We start from the raw sequence: 14,915 nt of genomic DNA, 5'->3' as shown, positions 1-14,915 counted from the left end.
GCTACCATGCCCGGCTAGTTTTTGATTTATTGTAGAGATGAGGTCTCGCCAATTTGCCCAGGTGGGTCTCGAACCCGCAGGCTCAGGCAATCCACTCGCCTCTGCCTCCCAAAGTGCTGGGATTACAGGCTGAGCCACCGAGCCTGATTGATGTTTGTTTTTTAAACCTTGTGCTCCCAGCATGGAGCCTTGCAGGTGCTTAGTAAGGGTGTTTGGTTAGCTCAGTGAGGGCAATTCCCTTCTTCCTCATCTTCCCATCATGTTCACAGGGGTCCATGTAGGTAACACTCATGAGTTATTTATCAAGTGGGATTTGTCTTACTTTTTTAATGCGATAACCTTAGAAAATATTTTGTTCTATTTGAAATGAAGTATCTGTAGACAGATTTTATTTTGTTTTCATCCTAAATTTGCTTTTGCCTGCTATTTGTACAACTTTAAAACCTTGCCACCAGGATAGATAAACTAAGTAATTTTTTTAAATGAAAAAAATTGGTGGTAAATTATCATTTTGAAAAATAACCAGTGACAAAATAGTTTTCATTGAAGTTGTGTTAAGGCTCAAATATTGAATGCCAGAATCTTAGCAGTCTAGAGAGTCCAGCCAATGAGAACTGTTGACAGCAGCATGACATATCATTTAGGATCCGTTGGGACTCTTTATTGAATGGGGAGCTTTTTTCATTCTTGTTTACTGTGCTGGGTATATACGTGCTAATATGTATGGAGCCAAAAGTCTGTCTTCTCACTGTTTTAGCAGTATGGGTTAAGTGCCTGCTGTGAGCAGGAAACTCTTAGGTGCTAAGGTGTTTGTTAGGGGCAAGGGGCAGATCCCAGGGTTCCTGTCCTTCAGGATGTAGCTTATGGCTTGGTAGAGATGGAGATTTATTGATGTGTATGTTGTGTGTTGGTAGAGATCTGACACCCTGTTGAGGAGGCTCAGAAGTCTTACTGGAGCATTTGGAGGACTCTCAAAGGAGGTGACATTTGAGCTGGGGCTCAAGGCTGGGTAGGATTTCTGTAGCTGGGATGAAGGGGGATAGAAGTGATAGGACATTCACAGTAGCCCTGAAGGCATCTACCCTATTCTAAGGCATCCACTTAAATAGCTGATGGTGACTCCTGCATTCCTCCCTGAATCTTCTTGGGTTCCGTTCTCAATTGTTCCCTAGATAAGGGTTTTCAAACCCTCTGCTGTTCTGTTCATGCATTCTCCGGTGTGTAATACCTCTTTTAATGTGCAGTAGCTAACTCGGTGCTGTGGGACTGTGACTGAATTGGATGTTATGTTTCTAAAAGTGAACCTTTAATATGCATTAACTTTAAAAAAAATTAAAGCTGGTCATCCTGTTGACTCATTGAATTTGAGATTTACTAAAACCTTTAACTCTTATCTGAATAAACTGTTTTTGAGTCACATTTCCCCTGGAAGGTATTTATACATTTGAACGTAAACAGATGACTTTGCACTGCTCCTACTCTTGGTTCAGCTAGTTTTGGGTTTGCCTATCAGTACTACCATTCACCCACATCTCTGCATCTGTCCACCTGAATAACTCTGTAAAAGTCTTGTTGATCTTAAGGTACCCTGTGTGTATTGTAAACCTTCAACCTTAATCAACAGTAATAATATCAAATAACCACAGCCAGTTGGGCATGACTTGGTATGTGTGATTCCTCACTACCTTCTGGTGACTCCCCCTTTTTTTCCTTTCGATATGTACATTATGATACCATTTGCCAAATTTACTTCAGATCTTTTTTAAGAAATAAAATATTTAAATACACCTGAAACCTCCTTTATTCCCTTCCTGAAGCCCATTTCACTGTATACCTTTCCTAATCCAATTTCTCTCTTACTTAGAAGCAGTCACTATTCTGAACTACTTATGCATGCATCCGATGATCACAGAACTTTTTTGGTATTACAAATATTGCCCAGTGAACATTCCTTAAATAAATGCTTGTGCACCTGTGTGAGAATTCCAGTAATGTGTGTATATATATGAGTAGAACTCTTGGGATAGTCATAGAATATATGCATCTTCAGTGCATATCCAGTTAGTTCTGCACGCATTTATACTTATGTTAGCAAGTTTTAACAGTTCCTATCTCTCCATATTCTCACCAATACTTGATATTGCCAGATTTTAATTTTTTCATTTTTGTCAATCTGATGAAGTCTCTTGGTTTCAATTTGCATTTCCCTGATTTCTTTTTTTTTTTAATCAATATTTTTTATTATGGTTTTGTGGGGTACAGTTAAGGATTAGGTGTACAATTACGTTTCATTCAGACACCTTGTTGATAAGAGGTGTTTTCCCATCCCCAGACAGATATTTGCTCCTGTTAATCCCATCCCCCCCCCGTAGTTTCCCTTTTCTTCTTTTTTTATTTTTATTTTTTTGAGTCAGAGTCTCTATTGCTCAGGCTTGAGTGCAGTGGCATGGTCATGGCTACCGCACCTTCAACCTGCTTGGCTCAGGTGATCCTTCTGCCTCAGCCTTCCAAGTAGCTGGGACTACAGGCACGTACCACTACGCCTGGCTATTTTTTTTCTTTTTTGTTGTAGAGATGAGATCTCGTCAAGTTGCCCAGGCTGGTGCATTTCCCTGATTTCTGATGGGGTTGGGCCACTTTTTATATGCTTATGAGCTACTTAGAATTTTTTCTTTTCTTTCTTTTTTTTTTTTGAGTTGGAGTCTCACTCTGTCGCCCAGACTGGAGTGCAGTGGCCGCTCCCGGCCACCGCAGCCTCGACCTGCTGGGCTCCGGCGATCCTTTCACCTCAACCTTCCAAGTAGCTGGAACTACAGGCGCGCGCTACCACACCTGGCTAATTTTTTGATTTATTGTAGAGATGAGGTTGCGCCAAGTTAGAATTTTTTCTTTTGTAATCATCTGCTTATATTCTTTGCCAAAAGCTGGTTTTAAGTAATTTTTAATGTCTGCGGTATATATAAGACTTTGCTGTTTGCAATCATTAGGAGAAATTTAATTCTAGGTTGTTTTTTTTCAAAGTCCTATGTCTTTATCTTATTTAATTTTACTATTTCTTACCTTGAATAGGCAGTCCTGTGAGGTAGCAGAGCAGGAGCAGAGAGCATTTTTATAAATGCAGCACTGATAAGTCAAATGACTTATCTAAGGTTATGTGACTCTTAAGTGATTCACTAGAGCCCATATTTTTCTGATAATTGATCTGCTGCCCTTTGTGTTGTACCATGTTGCTTCTGTTAGATTAGTGCTATTCTGTTGTTGATGTCTAATATTCCCTCTAGCACCAAATAGAGTGATGTTTAGGTTCTGTTAGATCAGTCAAAGCTTCCTTTGATGATGTTTCTTGTTGTAGCTGACAAAAACATGTTCATAATAAGTCTGTTAAAATTGAGGTAGTTTACCTCCCAATAATTTTACAAGTATCTGCCTATGTTAGTTTTGATAAAGAAACTGAACCTACCTTCAGCTTTCCAGTGTAGCTGCAGAATCAATCAGAGAAGATGTCAGAGTAAATCATGGACATTAAAGTATAGTTTGTACTTCTAAAAAAGAAATCTATACACCCTTTGGAGGTGAGGTGAATATATATATTCAGACTTTAATAAGGAATAAGAATTTTTTTGTAGGAAAAATTGATTAGGGAGAATCTTCATGACTAGTGGTTTAAATCATAAATCACATCCATCTTACTTGTCAGCCAATCAGATTATAGATCATAAGTGAGACTTGTAATTTTGATTTTTGATGCATTGGTATTTTGCCCCTTCATCGTGGACATTGAGAAGAACTATGCTCTCCAGTAATTACTGTGGTCTCAGTACCTATATATATTTTTTTTACTGGTGGAAGAAATGGGGGTTTTGCTTTATATTTTGCAGTGACTTTGCTTTGGAATTTTGAGGAGTTCTTGTTACCTATTTTTTCCTCCAGAAAAAAATGATAGTAAATTACCATGATTTATTGATTTTTTTTGAAGCTTTATGTCTTGCAAATTTGCAAAGGCATAATATATAATTGTATATGGATATCTGAAATTTTCACTTGGATTATTTCCTAAAAATATGATGATAATCTCTTACATTGGTATAGTGCTTTATAGTTTACATAGGGCCCCTTTGAAAGATGTTTTATTTAATCATCACAACAACCCTTTGAGGTGAGCAGAATTTCCTATCTCTGATTACTTTGATCTCTAATTATGAACTTTGGCTGATGATTGTTGCAGCGTTAGTGCTTGTGAGCTTTTTCAGTTGTGGTGCTTTAAGCAAATTTGCAAGGGAGCCCTGATGTTAACTTTGGCAGGTTTCATGCCTGCAAATATTGATTGAGCCAGAAGTCTTAGTTGTAAAATGTCACCAGTGAATGTGCAGCCAGTAAAGTCAAGGGAAAACTCATTACTGCAGCTCATCTGTAACTTCTGGGTCAGGCCACTCTCTACCATCTGGTAAAAATGAATGTTTGAAAACTCCCTTTTATTCTGACAAAAGGTAATCAGGAGAGGTTAACAACAGATGATTTCTGAGCATTTCAAATTGGTTAGACCACATCCGCAAGCTTGGATTTGTGATATTCCATATGTTAATTATCTCAAGAGATATTAGAAAGCTTTAAAATTATGAAATCTCAAAATAATGGTAGGAAGGAATTTAATTATGTGTATACCTCCCTTTCTCCCCCATGTTACACATGCCTTCCCCCCACGTTCCCATTGAAAATGTTTATTCTGAAAAAGAAAAGGCAATGAGAAAGGAATGAATAAATACGATTGTTGTCTTGAGATAATTTAATTTTTTTAAAAATGTGAGAGTGAGACTAGACTTGTTATATCTCTTTAGGGAGAAGGATTCAGGACTAGTGGATAAATTATAAATTGAAGGGTTTCTCCTCAATTGAAAAAACTGAGTGACCCAAAGTTAGAGAGGGCACAGTTTAGGGAGAAAGGTGTATCAGGTGACAGGATGTGTTAGGAAAGCCCTAGCTTATGCTTAGCCAGAGATGTTTTAAAGAGGATTCAAGCCTCAGAGAGACAATTGCGTTAGATCAAGTCTGCACATCTAGTGCCTCATTGCAAGTTGTGAATCCAGATATACACAAGCTTATTCTGAGACGTGAATGTCTTTTTTGTAAATGTGGACGTTAAAAATACAAATTCAGTGAAAAGCATTACCAAATAGATGGCAATTTATTTTTTGTTGTCATTGTGTCTTTTCTCAATCATTGGTTACTAAAAAGTGCAAATGGGGGGGCAGTTTTTGCCATTAAAATATTTTGCCATTAAAAAGGGATCCACATTTTACAACCTCACTATTAACGGTAAAAGCTCTTTTCTTTTTTTTTTTTTTTTTGAGTTGAAGTCTCACTCTGTCGCCCAGACTGGAGTGCAATGGCCGCTCCCGGCCACCGCAGCCTTGACCTGCTGGGCTCCAGCGATCCTTCCGCCACAGACTTCCAAGTAGCCAGAATTACTGGCATGCGCTACCATGCCCGGCTGATTTTTTGATTTATTGTAGAGATGAGGTCTCGCTGCCCAGGCGGGTCTCAAACCCGCAGGCTCAGGCAATCCATTCACCTCAGCCTCCCAACGGCGCGGGATTACAGGCTGAGCCACAGAGCCTGGCGTAAAAGCTCTTTTCAACCTTGAGCCTTTTTTATTTTATTTTATTTTATTTTATTTTTGAGTTGGAGTCTTACTCTGTCATCCAGGATGGAGGGCAGTGGCACACTCCTGGCCACCGCAGCCTCGACCTGCTGGGCTCCAGCGATCCTTCCACCTCAGCCTTCCAAGTAGCTGGAACTACAGGGACGTGCCACCATGCCCAGCTAAGCTTTTTGAATTTTTAATCAAGTGTGTCAAAGAAATAGGGAGCTCCATGTATTGTTTCTTTGGGCCAAACTGTGCTCTGCTCTTTAGAAACGTGGGCCTTTATGTGCATACATGCCTATATACATAAATATATGAAAGAGGTTATTGTTGCTAGTTTATAGACTGAGAAAACTCAAGCCTAGAGGGGATAACTTACTTTCCAGGGCTGCTGAGGGGACAGGATTTGAATTTAGGAAAATCTGACTTCAAAACTTACTCTCCATACAAGATATCACCAGTGCAAGCAGCCTAGGAATCACTAGTTTCGGTAATAACAGATTTTGAAGCCTTTTCCTGTTGAAGGCTTTTGGATATAACTCTCCTGTGTAAAACAGGGACTAGTCTGTGTTTGTATATTTTAATAGTAGCTTTGTTTGTTTATGTAATGGTGATTTCTTCAACATCCTCTTATTTTCTTTTCAACCAGTCTTGAGTTAACATGGAGAAAAAGGAAAAGGACTGTACCGGGAATAAGAAGCCTTGTATTCTTACTCATGATAGACAAGTTGCTGAAACCCACTGGGCTCAGATTTCCCTATTCTTTAAAGAGAGAGATAAACTAGATTATCTCTCTTTTCCAGTATACATTTCTGAGTCTTTCCCTTTGATATTTAGGAAATAGTGCTTCATGCCTCACTTGAAAGACCTTTTTCTGAATTAAGCTGAACTCCTTAGTGCTAGTGAAGAGTTCTTGGCTTATTACAAGGTTGTAGACATCCTTTGACTTTTTCCATTTCCATAGTAGAATTGGACATCTTTTTTCATCTGTTAATGTGAAAGTACCTTTTAGGAATTATCCCCTTTCTTACTATGTAACTTGGAAAGTTGAGCTGTATTTAGATACACACACATATACACATTTATATGCTGAGACAAGTGTGCTCTTCACATAAATAATTGCATTGAATGTTTTCATAATTTATCATAATGATGCCATTATTGCTTATTAAAGAAGTTTCCTTTCTCCCCCTGCCCCCGAGTCTAATTGAGGTCGAGACAGACCATAAATGTGATAATATAGATTGCATGCTCAGAGGAAATGGAGTTGGCTTCATAGTGGAGTTTTAATTTAGGATTCGTTCTGGTGATGTAGCCTCTTCCTATGGTACATTACTTTGAGCCCAATATAACTGCATGTTCCCACAGCCCCTCATTATAGCTATAGCTTCTCACTGCTTTTTAATTAAAAAAAAGAGAGAGAGAGGGAAAAATGAAACCTACAGCTTAGGTTGGATATTGTCTGGGTACGCAGGGAGTATCCTAGGCAGATTGCTTATTTAATTTTTTAACTCTTTCAAAGCTTTCCTGGAGATGTCTTGATTTCTGTGTGCAGGGAGGTGGATGGAGACATAGACACACAGGCATTAGGCTTCAAGGTTATTGGCAAATAAAGGTATCATATATGTGTTATCTTGAAGCCTGCAGTAAGCTTTGAGTAGGTGGGATCCTTTATGTGTCCTAGAAAGGCTACCAGCTGTGTGGTTGCATAGTTGGCAGATGCTTAGTAAGCTTTTATACCATTCACCACCTATTGGGAATAAGGCAGGGAAACGAAGGAGGTTGTAAAAACCCTTAAAGGCTGGTGTTCTGGCACATCAGAAGTTAAGAGTTTATCATTTTTCGTCTAGTCCTGTGGGCAGTAGAAGCAGAGAAATGACTTTATTAAGAACAGTTGCTTTTATCATTCCTTCATCTTGAGGGATTTCAAATACCTTTCAGATACCAAAACAAATTAATCTCCAAAGGTGACTGGTAAGAATGGCTTAAGCCTCTTGGGATTGGTTGTGTAAGACACAAGAAGAGCTCAGCTTGAGCTGTTGACCTCGCTGACAGTCTGTGAGTGTTATATTCTCTTTCTGGATCAAGAGCCCTTTGGCTCCCTTGTAGTGAAATCAGTTTGACAGCTCTAAGCTTCTTCCCTGCTTACAATTCTTGTTTTGTTTTATATAACTGATCGCTCTCTCAGTGGTGGATATTGGGTAAATATAATCAAGAAGTTTATTTCTGGGTCAGGGGTGGCATTAGCTTCATCATTTTTAGTGTATACCTTTCACAAACAGTCAGAACTTAAGCTTTATGAGCCCATATTTTATTCATTATTGCTCGAAAGACAATTCCATTTTGGCTTGATGAGGGAACAGAACTCCTCAGGTGGAAATCCTGAGACTGGTGCTGTTCAGTACTATGAAATGGACTAGTCTGTATTGAGATACACTGTAAAAGACATACCACATTCCAAAGACCTAGTATGAAAAAAAGAATGTAAAATATTGAATTAGTAATTTTTATATCAACTACTTGTTGAAATATTTTTGTATATTAGATTAAATGCATTAAAATTAATTTTGCCTATTTTTACTTTTTAAAAATGGCTACTGAAAAATTTAAAATGACGTCTATGGCTTGTGTTATATTTCAGTTGAATGCTGTTCTAGATTGTTAAGCTCTGGTAGCAAGGCACTGTTTGTCTTGTTCACACTCATGTGCCCAGTACCCAGCAGAATGTCTTATACAGAGTTGGCATGTAATAAATACATGTTGAAGAAATGAATCCTAGCCTTTGTTATTCAGCATGGTCACATCTCAGAAATGCATAGAAATGTCTCCATTTGCAGCGTTAGTGTTCGAAAAAGAGACATTTGAGGGTTAAGAAGAGAAGTAAAGAGCAGAAGTTCTTAAAAATTTTTTCTTGGGAGAGAAAAATGCTTAAATAAAATAGATCAAGACTTTTGCTATTGGTGAGGGAAGTGGAAGCTGCTGTGTTGGTGAAGAAGCCAAGTTAGAGTGTCTTAATGGGTTCTGTTCTGTTGTGTTCTACCACATGAGGGAGCTAAGCTGAATGCTGTGTATGAGGGGGAAGAAGGTTGGAGAATCTGTTGGTGGGCCCTCTTAAGGATGGCAATTTACACTACTCATAAACGTTAAGGAAGCTGTTCTTGTCTCAAGAATCCGCCCTGGCCGCCCTGTTTATCCCTGTGTCCTCATTTAAATGACCGTGCTGGAAGCCTGGACTGCTGTTGGGCCAGCTAATTACTTGAGGACACGTTAAGCCTTAGAATTATTTAACCAACTATTTGTTGAATTAATGATTTAGCAAATATTGCTTTAACTTAACCAAGGTTGTGTATAACATATTTATGGATATACTTGTCTTAAAGTTTCTCAGATCTGTATCAGGGTCCTGGAATCATGGTAGATAAGCAGACTTTCCAGAAATCAGGTTGAGCTTTCAGAAGGGACCACGTTGTCTTTGTAAGAGTTTATTAAAAGATCTCAGGCATCCTGTTTACCTGTTTATGCAATAGAATTATTGCCTCCTTCTCGTCCCCAGAGATGTGGTGAAGATTAAATTTCTGCAGGGGGAAAGTACTATTTTAGTGGAAATTATTGGAGGTAAAAATGAAACTCCTCCCCAACTTCTGAAATGTTTGTTTTAAAGAAGTGAATTGGACGATGCATTGAAAAGAAGCATTACCAGTGTTATTCCTCATTTACATTTGTTAACTGTGGCAGTATTTAGCTTTCTCCTTTTCATCGTGGTCCATTGCCTCTTCTCTCTACCTTCAGAGATAGTCCAGAAGTCTCCTTTCCATGGAGCTCATGCCTCGACTTGGCTGCTGCAGTAGGCCCACACTAATCAGAATCTCAGCAGGGCTTGTTTTATGAGCTTGAAAGAATTAGTGTTCCCAGGAGGCTGAAGTTCCTTGCCTGCTGGGGAGCTACAGATTTTCAAGTTTGAAACCTGTCCTCCTTTAGGACGACCTTCCCTTCCTCTTCTTACATGAAAATCACCACCTCCTTTTGCTTATAGTCTGTGATTACAGGAATGGATTTCTTTTTTCTTTTCCTTTTTTTTGGGTGGGGGGGGTTGTAGAGCAGTAATGATGATAGCAGATTTTTGTAATTTTATGAAGACCCTGAAGTATTATGTCTTCATATGAAATTATAATCTATCCCAGAGATACCAGGAAGAGAGTGAAAGATAGCAGGTGGTACCCCACAAACGAAATTGCCTGATGTGCATTTTCTAAGCAATGTCATATGCTCAGACTTACTGAAGCACCTGGTATGTGGAATGAGCAGGAAACATGAGCATGGGGGGATGACTTTCCATTGCTGGCATAGTATATAATTCAGTAAAAGTCAAAAGGTAATGTATGCAACATGTATGATAGAAATTTGTCTGCTATTACCAAACAACTTAGCAGGCTGGCAGTGAATGTTGCATTTTCTTCTGTTTGGTAGTAACATACCACATCACACCCAGTACACTGTTGGGTACAATTTTATATCAGATAAAGAAAAGCTCATTTCTTCTGCATCCATGTTTTGTTGGGGAAGATAGAATCTTGTGGATTACCTCAGTGATTATTTTATATATATATTTTTTAGTAGTGTTACAGTTTAGGATTCTTTGACTTTAAAAGCAGTCTTTTGAAGTTCACAGGGAAAAGGATTATACTCTCCATTTGCAGATGAGAAAACTAAGGTTTAGAGAAGTAGATGATAAGCCCAGAGTTACACCAGTGGGAAGCTGAGCTGGGTAGGGACATTGGGCCATTTGATGTCTGTTGCAGTGCTGTTTTTCCTCAACTTTGAGACTCATTTTGGTAGTGCTCTGTGTTATTCTAATTTATTGGAAAAACAACAGTGAGAATTCCTTTGTAGATTGCATAGTAAAAGGTAAAAGTAGCTGGGTGTGGTGGCATGCTACTGTAGTCCCTGCAGCTTGAGAGGTGGATTTGGGAGGATCACTTGAGCCCAGGAGTTTGAGTCCATCCTAGGCAACACAGCAAGACCCTGCTCTATAAATAAAAGAAGGAAGGAAGGAAGGCAGGCAGGCAGGCAGGCAGGCAGGCAAAATGAGGTCCTAAGCCTTAGACCAGGAGTCAAGAAGTACCAACTGTTTTCGGTGATGCTAATGGTTTTGTGACCTTGTGTCATATTTGGCCTCTAGGCCTTTTTTCTTGGATTTTAAAAACTTTTATTTTTAACTGACAAATAAGAATTCTGTATATTTATGGGGTACAATGTGATGTTTTGATATATGTTTACAGTGTGGAATAATTAAATTAGGGTAGTTAACAAATTCATTGCCTTACATTTTTTTGTGGTAAAGATATTTAAAATATACTCTTTTAGCAATTTTGAAATATACAATGCATTATTATTATTTATATAGTCAGCATTTAGTATAATAGCTCACTAAAGCTTATTCTTCCTTTTTAATGGAAGGTAGGTCTGTACCCTTTGATCAGTGTTTTCCTTTTCCCCATCTGCCCCTCTCCCCAGCTTCTGGTAACCATCATTCTATTCTCTACTGCCACGAATTCAACTTGTTTAGATCCCACATATAAGTGAGATCATATGGTGTTTGTCTTTCTGTGCCTGGTATGTCTCACTCAGCATGATGTCCTTCAGGTTCATCCATGTTATTGTGAGGGACAGGATTTCCCCCCATTTTAAGGCTGGATTTTTCTTACCCATTCATCTAATGATGGACACCTGGGTTGCTTCCATATCTTAGCTATTGTGAATAATGCTGCAATTACATGGGAGGGCAGATCTCTCCTCAGCATGCTGATTTCAGTTCTTTTGGATGCATACCCCAGAGTGGGATTGCTGGATCTGTGTTTAATTTTTTTTTAGGAGCCTTTGTACTATTTCCCATAATGGCTGTGTTACTTTACATTTCCACTAACCTTGTACAGTGGTTTCCTTTTCTTCACACCCTCACCAACACTTACCTTTTGTCTTTTCTATAATTGCCATTCTATCAGGTGTGGGATGATCGCTCCTTGTGGTTTTCGTTTGCATTTCTTGATGATTAGCTTTTTTTTTTCCTGTATCTTTTGGCCATTTACATGCCTCCTTTGAGAAGTGTCTGTTTAGATCCCTTGCCCAGCCTCTGGGCCTTACTCAGCTCTTCTGTAAAATAGAATTAGGACTGCAGTAGACCTTTGGATATTTCATATGTAATGGTGTTGGACTACTTGTGAGTAACTTAAAAAAAGCTTTTGTAATCTTTGTTGGACATGAATTAAAACCGTGTATGAAGGGGTTGGTGTCGGGAGTTGTATCTTTACTAGTAAGTGAGCCTAACCCAGTGTTCTCATCTCAAGATGGCTTTGTTTGGTGCTATTTCTATATACACATGCACTTTTGTGAAGTGGTAAAACTGCATATTTTAAAAATTCTGTTAAAAAAAGGTCACTGACTTTATGGTGTATTTATAGAATCATTAAGGGTCTGAGAATGACCACGTGGAACTCTACTCCATTTTGTGAGAGAAACTGTACACTGCGGTGCTTTTCAGCCAGGGAACTTTGGAATTCTTTTAGAGTATTTACTGTCTATGCCTTTCAACATCTTTTCCAGCGCTAAGATTCTGTGTTTCTTTTCTCTCTTTCTCAGCCCAACAGGGGCACAAAACGTCCCCGAGATGATGAAGAGGAAGAACTGAAGATGCGTCGGAAACAGGCTGGTACTCGAGAACGCAGCCGCTATCGGGAAGAGGAAATGACTGTGGTAGAAGAAACAGATGATGACAAAAAGAGGCTGCTTCAGATTATTGACAGAGAGGGCGAGGAGGAAGAGGAAGAGGTAATGTGGCAGAACTGGGTACAAGCTGAGGTGGCTGGTCCCAACACAGTACTGTAGTGTGTAATTTTGGGCCAAGTACTCAGCTTGTCTGAGCTTCCCACATTCATCTGTAAAATGAGGTTAAGAAGTCTTGTAGTGTTGATGTGAAGGTTAAGTGGGATAACGGATTTGGGAAAGCATTGTGGGAAGTGTAAAGAACATTACAGATGGAGTTTTCAAGTTATTGCATTATGTGCTATAACCAAGACCCAAACACTTAACTGTGGGAATGGAGAGGAAGAGACCGTTGGTGTTGAGTGGGGAGGGTCAGGGAAGGCTTCCTAGATCATACTGAGGATACCCAGAAGGCACTTGCATTGTTGAATATAGTTAATAGTTTTTAAAGGGGGATTGAATTTCATCAGTCAAACAAGTGGAAGAAAGGGCTTTTTAGGTCTAGGAAATGGCATTAGCAAAGCAACAAAGGTGGAGGAGCTATGGGGGGCAGAGGGAGCGCTGTGCTATTAGGTATTTAGGTGTGACAAAAAATACAGTATAGGGAAGGAGATGACTCAGTACCTTTCTATTTGCTGTTCTTCCGGATGCCTTAAGGTCTTTGTACTAATTCCTGCCTCTGGACCTTATGACTTCTGTGCCTTCTCTTGGTCTTGGATTCTTGGCCTCAAGCAATCCTCCTGCCTCAGTCTCCCAAAGCGCTGGGATTATAGGCCTGAGCCACTGCATCCGGCCTTGTGTTCTCTCTTGGAATGCTCTTCTTCTTTAATGCTTTGCTTGGCTAGTTCCGTCTCCTTCAGGGCTCAGTTCAAATGTTTCCTTGTCCAAGAAGTCTTTCCTAGATCCAAGGTAGTCCTGCAAGACAGTCTCTCATCTTATCACTTTGTTGTGTGTATTGTTTGCACAGAACATATCATGATGTGAAATTCTTATTGTATGAATGGGTGGATGGATGTATTTGAGTTGGGGTCTTACTCTATTGCCCAGGCATGATCATGACTCACCACAGCCTCAGGCTCCCGGGCTTAGGTGATCCTTCCATTTCACCCTCCCAAGTAGCTGGGACTACAGGCTCGTGCAACCACACCCTGCTAATTAAAAAAAATTTCTTTTTGTAAGACGAGATCTCACTATGTTATCTAGGCTGGTCTCGAACTCCTGAGCTCAAGCAGTCCTCTCACTTTGGCTTCCCAAAATGTTGGGATTACTGGCATGAGCCGCTGCACCCAGTCTGAAATTCTTGTGTTTATTTTATTCATTGGTGTCTTCCTTTCAACCTCCCATGAAAACAGGGACTGGCTCTGTTTTGTTCACAGCTATATCTCTGGCACTCAGAGCAATACCTCACTCTTGGTAGGCGCTTAATAAATATTTATTGAATGAATAAATGAATGAAGCTGGGAAGAGTAGAGGTAAAATATCAGTGATTAAAAATAAAATAACCTTACCTTTGTGTCTTTTTATATTTTTAAGTGTTAACTTGTGTGTTATTTCACTCTGGCATTTTGTTCAGTATGAATTATGGAAATAGATTCTTAAGAGCCAGCTGTTTTTTGGTTCTCTCAAAGACATGATGCCAAGTTTGGATTTAAAAATGAGACTGGAATGTGGATCTGAGAAGAAGAAAAAATGGATTCATATTCCAAACAGTAGCTCTCTCCTCATTAGGATTTGTACCAGTGCTCATTTGGGGGTCTACCCCTAAAAGATGATGACACTTTGGACATCTGTGGTGGGAGATAGTCCTACATGTCTGAGTTTCCTCTCTAAGGGCAGCAGACTTGCCAGGGCTTAGATAAATGATGTGTGTAGCACATCCTCCCTCCTTCCCTCCTCACCAGCTTCTGCTCAATCTGTTAGCCCTGCAGCAGCAGTTAATTGGCAGGTATAATTCCCATGTAGGGCAAGGCTGGTACTGGAGGATTAGGGTAGTAGCTGTCATGGGTAAGTGTTTTCTAGCCTGGGAGACAGAAATGTAATGTGGGACCAGCCCTTCTGTTAAGGGACAGGGAAAAAGAGATCACTTTGTAAAAATGACACATGGAAGGCTACAAGTCCAGGAGTTATTTTCTCACTGCCACCAAAGTCCCATTTGATGAAAAACAAGTGATGTTTGCCCCTGTAAAGTCACGTGAACTTGTAAAATATTATTGTCCTTTTTGTGCTACATCACCAGCATTCATCTTGCTGAAATCTCCCTCTGGTTTCTGACGTTGAGCTATTAGAGATACTGCTGTGGCTGATGACTAAGACTGATAATTCCGTTTTCCCCTGGTGTTGGAGAGAAATTAAAGAAGTGGAAGCCAAACCCTGGAGAGGCTGGGACTTAGAAATCCCTTGAGGGCTGTGTGAACACTAACATAGTTTTTCTGCAGGGTGGGCAGGGTTAGCAAAGGGAAAAAAGCAGTGGATATTGAGATTGCTTGAAAGTAACTTAACCCTTTCCAAGAAATTT

At 39.6% G+C, this 14,915-nt stretch overlaps 1 long non-coding RNA gene across 1 annotated transcript in view; it reads left to right on the top strand.

Moving 5' to 3' along the window:
- Positions 1-12,419, top strand: part of LOC103273852 — a 35,978-nt gene extending 23,559 nt beyond the window's left edge. The window contains exon 2 of the long non-coding RNA XR_505219.1: positions 12,278-12,419. This is a non-coding gene — a long non-coding RNA (uncharacterized LOC103273852). The remainder of the gene's footprint in view (positions 1-12,277) is intronic.
- Positions 12,420-14,915: the final 2,496 nt, after the last annotated feature.

This window comes from Carlito syrichta, unplaced genomic scaffold, assembly GCF_000164805.1.
Source record: "Carlito syrichta isolate Samal-C Ts95f unplaced genomic scaffold, Tarsius_syrichta-2.0.1 Scaffold314289, whole genome shotgun sequence".
In the NCBI taxonomy this organism is placed as follows: Eukaryota; Metazoa; Chordata; class Mammalia; order Primates; family Tarsiidae; genus Carlito; species Carlito syrichta.
Note: the sequence above shows the minus strand (reverse complement) of the source record. Positions and strands in the feature narration are given on the sequence as shown.